Genomic DNA, 13,459 nt, shown 5'->3' with positions numbered 1-13,459 from the left:
GAAGGGGCCGGTGGTGGGTTTCATATTTTGTTACCACCAGTTCATGCCCCCCCATGTGCACACACCCTTCGCAGGCACACAGGCCCCTCCCACCAGTGGTGGGATTCAGCCGGTTCGCACCTATTCGGGAGAACCGGTTGTTAACTTTCTAAGCAGTTCGGAGAACCAGTTGTTGGAAGAAGTCTCATTTTGCTTTTTCCCACTTTGCAGGGCTAATCCTGTAAGGAAGGCAGGAAGGAAACATTCTGGTGTTGTTTCTAGCCTAATCTTTATTGCCCTGCTTACAGAAACTGCCTCTCCGGTTAACGACACCACTGAAAATTACATTGTAACAGCTAAGGCGAAGCGCCCATCGACCTGAGTGACGTTGAGTTGGCCATGTCCACCCAGTCACATGACCACTGAGCAACGCCTACCCAGATGGTCATTAGGAGAGAGAACCAGTTGTTAAATTATTGGAATCCCACCACTGCCTCCCACGCATACACCTGTTCTGACCTAGGCTTCCTGATACAGTAAAAAACACACGCTTAGTCCCCAAAACCATCTTTTTATTTCGAAGGCTGTGAATTATAGCAGTTAGACTTATATACCGCTTCATAGGGCTTTCAGCCCTCTCTAAGCGGTTTTACAGAGTCAGCATATCGCCCCCAACAACAATCCGGGTCCTCATTTCACCCACCTCGGAAGGATGGAAGGCTGAGTCAACCTTGAGCCGGTGAGATTTGAACAGCTGAACTGCAGAACTGCAGTCAGCTGAAGTAGCCTGCAGTGCTGCATTTAACCACTGCGCCACCTTGGCTCATTATGTTCATTCACAGTCCCTAATGAGTCCCAAATAGTTTGTGAAGAGTCCAACAGTAGTCTGCCACAGTCTTTCGAGATAAGGCTGATAAGCACCCACCTTTATCTTCCTTGAAACGCTGCCAAAGACCTCACTGGCAATTAGCTTTGCAAGGCCACATGGAGCAAAGAGTCAAAACGGAGCTTCAGGATTTAAACTGACCAGCATGAACAAAGTTGCCTCCTGCATAGGCTCACGTCCCTTTGCTCCTCCTTTATGTCTGATGGGAGGGGCCAATCACCTCCAAGCCTTACTCCCGAGTCGTCTCTTTTGTCTTAACTGTTCTTGCCTTCTGGCAGCTCTGCGCATGCGCGGACTGGGAACAAGCTCCCCCTGTTCCTCTGCCTCGCTGATGTCCAACTCTGGTGGCTCAGGAGGCCACACATAACTCCCAGGTGGCCCTGGCCCCCTCTCTGCCTCCGATGCAGAGCCCTCATCAGAGCCTTCCCCAGACTCCAGGGGAACTGGCCCATGTTCCTCCCCAACCTCCTCACTGTCCGAATCTGCTGCCAGCTCTGCCGGCCGCCAGTGGACCTCAACAGTTCCTGGCCTTCAGCACGCGTGCTCTGTGCATGCGTGCGCCTTCTGTGCAGGGGACCAGCCACAAAAAAAGTGTCTAAATAGGACGGTATAGAGATGGGAGTGGGGGGTGGGATGAGGGGGTGGGCCCACCTGCAATTTCCGCTACTGGTTCGGCCGAACCAGTCCAAACTGGCTGAATACTACCTCTGGAATACTACCTCATAATTTGGATGCTTGAGAACTGATTCATATTTATGACGGTTGCAAAGTCACGTCATCCCCGTTTGCAAACTTCTGATGAGCAAAGTCACTGGGGAAGACAGATTCACTTAACAACCTTGTCACGAATTTAACAACTTCAGGGATTCACTTAAAAACCGTGTGAAGAAAGGTTGTAAAATGGGGGGGGGGGACACTCATGTAACAACCGTTTTGTTGAGCAAAGTAAACTTTGTTTAGTTTTAGTTTTAGTTTTATTGAAATTTGTATGCCGCCCTTTTCCCTGGGGGGACCCAGGGCGGCTCACAGCCCAAAAAGAGGGGGGGGGGAAGGACAGACAATATTCCACATGGAGACAATACAACATATTAAAAGAGAGCACAACAGTCACACAATCACACAATTCGAGTGGGGTTAAAATCTTAACCCCAGGACAGCCAGGACAGCCAGATCTTTAAAGCGGCGCGGAGGGACTGGAGGGTGGTGAGGGTCCGAATCTCCACGGGGAGTTCGTTCCAGAGGGTCGGAGCAGCCACCGAGAAGGCTCTCCTCCGGGTAGTTGCCAGTCTACACTGGCTGGAAGATGGAATTCGGAGGAGGCCTAATCGATGCGATCGGATCGGTCTAGTGGAGGTAATTGGCAGTAGGCAGTCTCTCAAGTACCCAGGCCCACTACCATGAAGGGCTTTGTAGGTGGTAAGTAGCACCTTGAAGCGCACCCGGAGATCAACAGGCAGCCAGTGCAGCTCGCGGAGGATAGGTGTTACGTGGGTGAAGCGAGGTGCACCCACAATCGCTCGCGCGGCCGCATTCTGGACTAGCTGAAGTCGCCGAATGCTCTTCAAGGGCAGCCCCATGTAGAGCACATTGCAGTATTCCAGCCTAGAGGTCACAAGGGCACGAGTGACTGTTGTGAGGGCCTCCCGGTTCAGGTAGGGCCGCAACTGGTGTACCAGGCGAACCTGGGCAAATGACCCCCTGGTCACAGCTGACAAATGATGTTCGAAGGTCAGCTGTGGGTCCAGGAGGACTCCCAAGTTGCGGACCCTGTCTGAGGGGCGTACAATTTGACCCCCCAGCCTGAGAGATGGAACACTTGGCCAATTCGTGGGAGGGAAACACAGCAGCCACTCGGTCTTTTCTGGATTGAGCACAAGCTTGTTGACCCCCATCCAGTCTTTAACAGCCTCCAGACCCTGGCTCATCACATCCATCGCTTCGTTGAGTTGGCACGGGGCGGACAGATACAACTGAGTATTGTCCGCATATTGGTGGTATTTTATCCCGTGCCGTCGAATGATCTCACCCAGCGGTTTCATGTAGATGTTGAAAAGAAGGGTGGACAGGACCGAACCCTGCGGCACCCCATATGTTAGGGGCCTAGGGGTCGATCTCTGCTCCCCAACTAACACCGACTGCGACCTGTCCGAGAGGTAAGAGGAGAACCACTGTAAAACAGCGCCTCCCACCCCCACCTCCCGCAGTCGTCGCAGGAGGATACCATGGTCGATGGTATCGAAAGCCGCTGAGAGGTCAAGGAGCACCAGGATGGAGGCGTGGCCACCATCCCTGGCTCTCCAGAGATCATCGGTCAACGCGACCAAAGCGGTTTCTGTGCTGCAGCCAGGTCTGCAGCCTGACTGGAAAGGATCAAGATAACTGGCTTCCTCCAAGGACCGCTGGAGCTGAAAGGCCACCACCTTCTCAACAACCTTCCCCACAAAGGGGAGGTTGGAGACCGGACAATAGTTATTTAAAACAGCTGGATCCAAGGATGGTTTCTTCAGGAGGGGTCTCACCACCGCCGCCTTTAAAGCGGGGGGGGGGGAAGACCCCCTCCCGTAGAGAGGCGGTAACAACCGCCTGGATCCAGCCTCGTGTCACCTCTCTGCTGTTTACAACCAGCCAGGAGGGGCACGGGTCCAGCACACATGTGGAGGCTCCTACAGCTCTCATCGCCTTGTCCACATCCTTAGGGGTAACAGCTTGAAACTCAACCCAGCGTTGGCTTACCAGATCATCCCTTAGTGCCTCGGCTGGTTCTGCAGAATTGGAGTCCAGGTCCGCCCGGAACCGAGCAACCTTGTCTGCGAGGAATTGGACGTAATCCTCAGCCCTGCCCTGCAGCGGATCGGCCGTATCCCTCCTATTTAGGAGGGAACGGGTTATCCTAAACAGGGCGGCTGGGCGCGACTCGGCAGACGCAACCAGAGAGGCAATGTGTGTTCTCTTAGCCGTCCTAATTGCTCGAATGTATTCTCTGGTGCAGGTTGTTAAAAGTGCTCGGCTCGATTGGGCTCCATTGTGGTCGTAAATCAAGGACTACCTGTACTGATTTCCAGTTTTCAGCAAAACCACCTCATAGTGAACAAAGCTTTCACTTCACGGCTGCCGCAATTATTTTACAACCTCCACATCCACTTAACGACCACTGCAAAAAAGTCATAAAAAACAGTTTTACAACGTTATGCCCTACAACCGTCAAGGCTCCATTATGCCCGTAACTCGAGAGCTTTGAGTTTCCTGCGTGAGAAGAGGGTTGGTCTAGAAGACCTCCAAAGTCCCTCCCTACTCTATTATGAGCTGCAGTGGCGCAGTGGTTAGAGTGCCAGTACTGCAGGCTACTTCTGCTGACTGCCGGCAATTTGGCAGTTTGAATCTCACCAGGCTCAAGGTTGACTCAGCTATCCATCCTTCCGAGGTGGGTAAAATGAGGACCCAGATTGTTGAGGGCAAGAGGCTGACTCTGTAAACCTCTTAGAATCCTCCATCCAGTTTTGGTCGCCACAATGTCGAAAAGATGTGGAGACTCTAGAAAGAATGCAGAGAAGAGCAACAAAGAGGATTAAGGGACTGGAGGCTAAAACATATGAAGAAAAGTTGCAGGAACTGGATATGTCTAGTTTAATGGAAAGAAGGACTAGGGGAGACATGATAGCAGTCTTCCAGTATCTCAGGGGCTGCCACAAAGAAGAGGGAATCAAATTATTCTCCAAGGCACCTGAGGGCAGAACAAGAAGCAATGGGTGGAAACTAATCAAGGAGTGAAGCAAACTTTGAATTAAGGAGGAATTTCCAGACAGTTAGAACCATTAATCATTGGAGCAGAAATTGCCTCCAGAAGTTGTAAATGCTCCAACACTGGAAGTTTTTAAGAAGATGATGGATAACCATTTGTCTGAAATGGTATAGGGTTTCCTGCCTGAGGAGGGGGTTGGACTAGAAGATCTCCAAGGTTCCTTTCAACTGTGTTATTCTATTCTATTCTATTCTGTAATTCTGTTCTATTCTATTCTATTCATACTATACTGTACTGTACTATCTAGCATAGGACAGTGGCAGAAGCCGAAGGAGAGCCCTGATTAGTTATGACATATTTTGAGTTATCACCTCATCCCTGGAATAAGAAGCAATTGGAGTAAACAAATGATCCATCGTGAACAGAGGAGGAAAAAGATTTCTTAATACAGGTAGTCCTTGACTGACAACAATTCACTTAGCGACCATTTGAATTTGCAACAGACATTGAAAAAAGTTGACTTACGATCGTTTTTCACACTTACGACCGTTGCAGCCTCCCCATGGTCTACATTGGGATGCTTGACAACCGACTCACATTTACGACGGTTGTAGCATCCCAGGCTTACGTGATTCCCTTTTTGCGGCCTTGTAACGAGCAAATTCAAATGGGGAAGCCATTGATTCCCTTAACGACCGTGGGACCAATCTAACAATTGCTCTAATTCACCCTCATGAATGTGGCGAGGAAAAGTCATAAAACGGGGGCAAAACTCAGTTAACAACTGTCTCACTTAGTAACAGAAATTTTAGGCTCTGTTGTTGTGGTCGTATGTCGAGGACTACCTATAAACCTTCAACCCACAAAACAACTCTGCCAAGGAGGAATGTTCACACATTCGGGACGAAGTGGGGAAATACATAATTTCTCCCCCTTCTCTTTTCACCAAGGCAGTTTTGTCACTTGTGAATTGCACCTTTTAAGCCGGAGGGAAAAGAGAGAAAGAGACTATTTCAAATGTGCAAATTTCTCTCCCACCCATCCCCTCCCATCCCCAACTCATCTGTATGCACAAGAGAAATCCAAGGTCTCTTCAGGTGTTTGCATAAATCTGAATTCTCTTGCACAGCAATTATCCTGTCTTAAGGGGAAAGAGGGGGGGGGGATGCACAAACAAATCTTATTGTGTTATTTTTAGAAGTGGGGGATTGGGAAAAAGAGACAGTGAAGAGCTGGAAGAGTAATGATGCTTTTGGGGATTGGTTTTATTTATTTTATTTTATTTATTTTATTTTTTATTATTTTATTATATTTTATTATTTTATTTTATTCTATCTTTTATTTTATTATTTTATTCTATCTTTTATTTTATTATTTTATTTCATTTCATTTCATTTCATTTTATCACTTTATTTTATTTTTTATTTTATTATTTTTATAATTTATTTTATTTTATCATTTTATTTTATTTTATTTATATTTTCTTATTTAATTTGATTTATATTTTATTTTATCATTTTATTTTATTTATATTTTATATTTTCTTATTTTATTTTGTTTTAATATTTTACTTTATCGCATTATTTTATTTTATCATTTTATTGTATTGACGGTATACATCTTTTTATTTTATTTAGTATGGGTAATCCTCTACTTATAACCACAATTGAGCCCAAAACTTCTGTTGCTAAATGAGACATGGGTTAAGTGAACTTTGACCCATTTTACTACCTTTCTTGACGTGGTTGTTAAGTGAGTCAATGCAGTTGTTAAGCTGGTAAAATGGTTGTTATCAAGAAGTGAATCTGACAGGTATGTCCGTGTGTGTTGCTGCTGGCATTACTGCCAGTTCGAAGCGCAAAGGCCCCCTGGCACCAAAAACAGGCGCCACACACCCCCGCGGTCCATTTTGGGCGTAGCAGGCCTCCTTGAAGCTTCCTGGGACTAAAAACGCTGCACCGGTGGAAGGGAGGGCATCCCCCACTCCTTCCCCACCCCCTCATGCAGTGGTGGGTTGCTCTTACTATCGCTACCGGTACGCTGATTGCGGTTTGCCATGCACGAGCCTGACGTGCTCTGCGCACGCGGGTGAGGTGCGCTGCTCATACATGCGCAATCCACCGCCCCTGCGACACCCAGCTGCTTATCAGGGCGTGTGTGTGCGCAGTGTGCCTTTTGGCATAAAAACAGCCTATAGACCGCGAGTGGGCGGGTGGATCAAACGAGCCACAGTACCGGTACGCTCTCAACAGAGGTGGGTTCCTGCCAGTTCGCACCAGTTTGGTAGAACCGGTTTGTCAAATCTACCGAACTGGTTAGAAGAGGTTCCACTAGTGGACCCGGAAAGCAGGCCACACCTACAGAAGGGGTTCCAAAAAATTTTGAAACCCACCACTGACACAGACAGACAGACAGACAGACAGACAAACTCACACAGAGAGAGAAAGAGAAAGAGAAAGAAAGGAAGAAATAAATAAAGAAATAAAGAAAAAAAGAAAGAAAAAGTGAGAGAGAGATGAAAGAAAAAAAGGAAAAAGGGACAGAGAGATAAAAGGAAGGAAAGAGAGAGAGAGAGAGGGAGAGAGAAAGAAAGAAAACACATGGCCGGCAAGCCACTCCCACCAGGTCACATGGCCGGCAAGCCACTCCCACAAAGGAGGCCACACCCACAGAGTAGGTTCGAAAAAAATTTGAAACCCACCACTGGCTCTCAGCTGCTCCCGGCCACTACCAGTACAACCGTACCGGGGCCGTGCCCACACCAACCCATCACTGCCCTCATCCATGCACACGGGTCTCCCGCATACGTGGCAAAGCCCCGAAAAACAGCTGGCTGGCAGGAGGCGTGAGCAGATGAGTGGTGGAGCTGATCTGGGGGGGGGGGACAGCTCGTGTGTCCGTAGAGAAGGCTCCATGTGCTGCCTGTGGCATGTGTGCCATAGATTCGCCGTCACGGGTATAGGATCTCCTGCTTGCACCAGGGGTTGGACTAGAAGACCTCCAAGGTCCCTTCCCACTCTGTTATTCTCTTCTGTCCTGAGAGGGGGCGGGAAGGACCTTTTGGTGTTATCCAAAACTTTGATTTATTTCAAGTTGGAAGTTTGGGGGCTGCCAGCCAGGGCTCCCTGATGGGTTGCTTCGTTGATTGGCTAGCTTAAAAACTCACCGCTGGCTTTTTCCGGAAGAATGAAGAGGGGGAAAGAGAACAAAACTGGATTGGATCAATATTTACACACCTCTGAGCTCCAGCTACCTGGCCCTGGAATAAAATTGGACAGCTGGGTTTAATCGAAGTTTTTGTGTCCAACTGCTCGTCCTTCTCTCCCCATCACCTTCAGAGCCCAAAATAATTCTTCCTGGTGAAAAAGGGCTTTCTTTCTTTCTCTTCCTTCCTTTCTCCCTTCCCTCCTTCCTTTCTGCCTTCCTTTTTTCCTTCATTCCCTCCTTCCTTCCTTCTTCCCGCCCTCCCTCCCTTTCTCTTCTTGTTCCTTCCTTCTTTCCTTCCTTCCTCCAGTCCTCCCTTCCTTCTTTCTTTCCTCCCTTTCTCCTTCCTTTCTTCCTTCTTGCTTTTTTCTTCCTTCCTTCCTCCAGCACTCCCTCCTTTTTTCCCTTCATTTCTTTGGCCCTCCCTCCCCTTTTTTCTTCCTCCCTTCCTTTCCTTCCTTCCTTCCTTGCTTCCTCCAGACCTCCCACCTTCCCTTCCTTTTTCCTTCCTTTCTTCTTTCCTTCCTTCCTTTTTTCTTCCTTCCTTCCTTCCTCCAGCACTCCCTCTCTTTCCCTTCATTTCTTCGTCCCTCCCTCCCTTTTTTCTTCCTTTCTTTCCTTTCTTTCCTTCCTCCAGACCTCCTACCTTCCCTTCCTTTTTCCTTCCTTTCTTCTTTCCTTCCTTCCCTCCTTCCTTTTTCTTCCTTACTTCCTCCAGTCGTCCCTCCCTCTTTCCCTTCCTTCCTTCCTTCTTCCTTCCCTCTTCCTTTTTTTCTTCCTCCCTCCCTCCCTTTCTTTTTCTTGCATTTTCTTCCCCTCTTGCTCCTCTGGGAGTGGTGGTTTTTTTGATGGATGAATGACTGTGAAATGTTATCGGAATGAGTCTCCGGGGAGGAATATCCCACAATTGTTATTTCCGTGGCTTTCAAACACGGGTAACGCAGGACCTGGATTAAGCAGAGAGAAAGCCTCTTGACGTGAGCGCGACATCTGTGAGGAGGCGGGAGTAGGAAGCGCAGAGAAGACCAAGGCCCTACTTCAACAGATGGGGCCGGCCTAATGGGCTGCCTCAGCTGCGGAGGTTACAAAGCAAGGGATAAAATCGGGAATTTAGTCACACTGGATGAGACTCTGGTTCTCCCCGCCACCCTTGTCATGTCCTATAAAATCTTGCCTTCCACAAATTTCACCCGGGAAAGCAACACCAGAGTCTGCACCGTCATACAATTGCTGGTTTCTTTCAATTTCCAATGGAAAGGAAGAAAGCCCGTTCTCCTTCTATGGGTTAACAGAATGACACAGTTAGAAGGGACCTTGGAGGTCTTCTAGTCCAACCCCCTGCTCAAATGGCTGTCCAATGGCTCTTCTTAAAAAACGCCCAGTGTTGGGAGCATTCACAACTTCTGAAGGCCAGTCCTTCCACTGATAAGATTTATCCTCACTGTCAGGAAATTTCTCCTCAGTTCTACGTTGCTTCTCTCCTTGATTAGTTTCCATCCATTTGCTTCTTGTCCCGCCCTCAGGTGCTTTGGAGAATACCGCATTTTTCGGAATATAAGACGCACCAAGGTTTTGAAGAGGTAAATTTAAAAAAAAAAAAGGTTTTGCACTCTGCAGACCCCCCAAAAGAGCCGAGGTGGCGCAGTGGTTAGGGTGCAGTACTGCAGGCCACTTCAGCTGACTGCTATCTGCAGGTCAGTGGTTCAAATCTCACCGGCTCAAGGTTGACTCAGCCTTCCATCCTTCCGAGGACCCAGACTGTGGGGGCAATTTGCTGACTCTGTAAACTGCTTAGAGAGGGCTGAAAGCCCTATGAAGTGGTATATAAGTCTAACTGCTATTGCTATTGCAAAAAAACGGCCTGTTTTTCTTGAAAACGGGCCCTTTTTTTTTTCCAAAAAAGGGCATGAATAGCCTTTAGGAGGTTTGTAGAGTGCTCTTGGGAGGTGCCCCCCCCCAAAGCAAAAAACAGCCTGTTTTTCACAAAAAAGGGCCTGTTTTTTGTCAAAAAAATTGCATGCATAGCCTTTAGGAGGCTTATAGAGTGCTCCTGGGGACTGAAGGGGCGAAATTGAGCAAAAAACAGGCTGTTTTATGCTCATTTCTGCCCTCCCCAACCCCCAGGAGCTCTCTGGAAGCCTCCTAAAGGCTATGCATGACCATTTTAGTGAAGGGAGCGGGGCTTCATGAGGCAAAAAATGCTGTATTCAGTGTATAAGACCCACCCAGATTTTCAGCCTCTATTTTTGAGGGAAAAAGGTGTGTCTTATACTCTGAAAAATACAGTAGGTTGCCCCCCCCCTCTTCTTTGAGGGAGACCGCCAAATATCAGAAGTCTGCTATCATGTCACCAGAGGTGGAATTCAGCCGGTTCAGACCGGTTCACCCGAACTGTTAGCGGAAATTGACGGTGGGCACAATCACCTGCCCTTGCTCTATGCCGTCCTATTTAGGCATGTTTTTTGAGACCGGGCACCTGCATGGAAGGCACAGGTGTAGGCATGGAACACGCAAAGCGAGCATGATCCCGGGGAACGAACCGGCGGTAACAAAATGGGAAACCCACCGCTGCATGTCACCCCTAGTCCTTCTCTTCATTCAAGGGTTGCTGGCTGGAGTAAGAGCATCTAGACATGGGGGGGGGCTAGGAAGGGTCAAAACAGTCAAGATGGCGGCCACGAGGGCACAACTGAAGAATTGGTCATTGCTTTTAATGGTTGTCAACGTGGCTGTGTAGGATTTGTGTGGGAAGCCCAGAGGACCATGCAAAAGTGGGATCGATTAACCTCCTGAAAGTCCCCCTTTGCCTTTATTCATTTTAACCCTGTTTTAGGCATTCCTTGCCTCCTTTAAACTTTTATATATTGTTTTTACTAGTTTAATATTTTATTGTAAGCTGTCCGGAGACCCACTCTGAGGGAGATGGGTAGTTTAAAAATGTGAGGGGGGGGAAGAAAGAAAGAAAGAAAGAGAGAAAGAAAGAAAGAAAGAGTGAGGGAAGGAGGGAGGGAAGGTAGAGAGAAGGAAGAGAAGGGGAGTGAGGCGAAGAAAGATGAAGAGGAGGAAAGGAAGGAAGGAAGGAAGGAAGGAAGGAAGGAAGGAAGGAGGAGGAAAGGGTGGAGAAAGGGAAGGGAAGAGAGAGGAGGGAAAGAAAGAAAGAAAGAAAGAAAGAAAGAAAGAAAGAAAGAAAGAAAGAAAGAAAGAGAGAGAGAAGGAAGGGAGAGAAAGGAAAAAAATAAGGAAGGAAGGAAAGAGAAAGAAAAAAAGAGAAGGAAGGAAGGAAGAGAGAGGGAGGGGGAGGGAAAGGGGGAGAAAAGAAAGGGGGGAGAGGAAGGAAGGAAGAAAGGAAAGAAAGAAAAAGAAGGAAAGAAGAAAAAAGAAACAAAGGAACGAAGGGAAGGGAGGAAGGAAAAAGGAAGGAAGGATGAGGGAGGGAGGGAAAGGTGGAGAAAAGGGAAGGGAAGAGAGAGGAGGGAAGGAAAAAAAGAAAGAAAAGAAGGAAGGGAGGGAAAGGAAAAAATAAGGAAGGAAGGCAGGAAGGAAGGAACGAAAGAGAAAGAAAAAAGAGAAGGAAGGAAGGGGGAGGGAGGGGGAGGAAAAGGGGGAGAAAAGAAAGGGGGAGAAGAAGGAAGGAAGGAAGAAAGGAAAGACAGAAAGAAAGAAAGAAAGAAAGAAAGAAAGAAAGAAAGAAGGAAAGAAGAAAAAAGGAACAAAGGAACGAAGGGAAGGGAAGGGAGGAAGGAAAAAGGAAGGAAGGACGAGGGAAGTAGGGAAATGTGGAGAAAAGGAAGGGAAGGGAAGAGACAGGAAGCGAGGGACGAAGGAAGGAAGGAAGGAAAAAGAAGGAAGGAAGGAAGGAAGGAAGGAAGGAAGGAAGGAACAGTGATTTGGTGGCCATTTTGACTTTTTTGACATACACACCCTCTCCGTGTTTGAGTTACAGAAGTGACATGACCTGCACCTACAGGCATGGTGGAAAGGTGATGTGCAATTTTAACTCCACCCTCCCTGCTTCCAAAAGGCCCCCAGATAATGATGTTTCCACCTTCCACTTTGGATCGTTCTATCCCACCCTGCCACTTTCCCCCACCAAGCGGTGAAGGGAATCCGTCCCTGCCTTCCAGGGTTGAGCTAAAACTGTCAAATGATATATGGACTCGACCCAACCAGGCACCATCCCCACGATATTGTTTTGGCCGTTAATTTTACGAGTCAAATTATGCCCGAGGCTTGAATGAGCTTCACTTCCCCCTAGTAAATCTAATTTTATCCGGATATTCTGTTTTATGACAATCAGCGGCGACAGTAAATTGTCATCCTCGGAACTGTCAGTGGGCCCTTGTTCCATCAGGATTTTTTCCCTCCCACCTTCCTCTGTGAGTTTTGGCAAAAGGTTAATATTTTTTTTTTAAAGAGACTGAATAGTCCTCCTTGGTAGATGAAAAGTACAGATTTCAGGTAGTCCTCGAATTGCGACCACAATGGAGCCCCAAATTTCCATTGCTAAAGCAAGACAGCTAAGTGAATTTTGTCCCATCTTATGGCCTTTCTTCCCACAGTTGTTAAGTGAATCACTCAGTGACCTGGTTGTTAAGTGAATCTTGCTTCCCCATTGACTTTGCTGGACAGAAGGGCATTACGTGACCCCGGGAACGTTGCAAATATCATAAATATGAGCCCATTTGCCAAGCGTCGGACCATGGGGATGCTGCGACGGTCGTAGGTGTGAAAAACAGGTGTTAATTTTCTTTTTTTAATGCCATTGTAACTTCGAACGGTCAATAAATAAATAGTTGTAAGTCGAGGACTACATGTAACTGTTAGAAATTCTGGTTTTGTATATAGCACCACAGATCCAGTGATGGGTTCCTACCGGTTCAGACCGGCTTGGCTGAGTAGGTAGTAACATGGCCGCCCACGCACCCAAAACGGTTCTATTGTCGGCAGCACCATCTTTGTTTTTGCTTCTGCGCATGTGCAGAACAATCTCCATTGCAGAAATGTAATATTTTCCCCCTTTTCTTATATTCTGCGTGTAAAATTATTTGCATGCCGAACCGGCAGTAATGCCAGTAGCAACCAACCCTGCAAAAGATCAAACAAAGTGTACAGTCACCATGTACTTTACTGCTTAACTGTTTTTTTTTAAACTGTAACAGGAAACAGGAAACTCTACTCTAGACAAAAAGAACATAGAGTATATACCATAGAGCCAAACTTGTAAATACTGCCATCTACTGGCTGAATACCACTGTAGTTGTGGCACAAAAATACATTCCAACAATGAATTCCAACAGTAATTTCTTCCCAGTAGTTACATGCAGTCCTCGACTTACAACCATTTAAGGGTGTAGCCAAAGCCCATGGGAGGAACTTCAATCAGATTGTTATGGCCGCCATCTTGACTTTTTTGACCATTCCTGGCAGACACGCATGTTCCTCCCCTTTCCACATTCTCTTGCCTTGTGACAGAGAGTTGGGAAGTATTTCTGTGAGAACCGAAACTGTAGATATGCTTGCATTTTATTTCATTTTATTCATGGAGCTAATGAGCTTGACAGGAAGGTTAATAAGTGTCAACTGACACCAAGTTGTAAAAGGTGTAACGATAAATGAGTAAAGAAGGTTTCTTTTTTTGGGGCGGGGAGGGT

Source organism: Thamnophis elegans, chromosome 1 (assembly GCF_009769535.1).
Source record: "Thamnophis elegans isolate rThaEle1 chromosome 1, rThaEle1.pri, whole genome shotgun sequence".
In the NCBI taxonomy this organism is placed as follows: domain Eukaryota; kingdom Metazoa; phylum Chordata; class Lepidosauria; order Squamata; family Colubridae; genus Thamnophis; species Thamnophis elegans.
This window is presented reverse-complemented; position numbering follows the sequence as displayed.